We start from the raw sequence: 526 nt of genomic DNA on the forward strand, positions 1-526 counted from the left end.
TCAACTTTCATGATTGAAGAGGAATAAAATTCTCTGTCCCTTGTTACTTTTTTTTTCCTTTCATCTGTTGACTCTACAGTCCTTGTAGATCTTTGGCCGCTAAAATCAGCCTTCTCCACGCCTGCCTGTCTTGGGCTACTGCTTTCCAGTTTGCTGCATGCAGCTCTTTCGCATCTTTATTGATTCTGTCTATCCATCTGGTTTTTGGCCTCCCACATGGTCTCTTGGTAACTATGGTGACATTCATTGTTGTGTAGAGGCAGCTTGATAGATTGCTTCCAGCCACATGTCTCGCCCATCTTAACTTCTTTGCCTTCTTAATATGAGATATTGTCTGACCAGTCTCTGCAGGTCTCGCAGCCAGATATCCGAACTGGGTTTATCATGGCATTGTATACCCTTAACTTAAGGTTTTCAGAGATTTTTCCAAATTTCTGTATTCATGTCTAGTAAAGTGCTAAAATAATAATAAAGCAGAGGATTGTAAAACATACAGATGTAGAAGAGCTAAGAAACGAACAGCCTG

This window comes from Halyomorpha halys, unplaced genomic scaffold (assembly GCF_000696795.3).
Source record: "Halyomorpha halys isolate HHAL.00 unplaced genomic scaffold, Hhal_1.1 Scaffold652.1, whole genome shotgun sequence".
NCBI classification, from domain to species: Eukaryota; Metazoa; Arthropoda; class Insecta; order Hemiptera; family Pentatomidae; genus Halyomorpha; species Halyomorpha halys.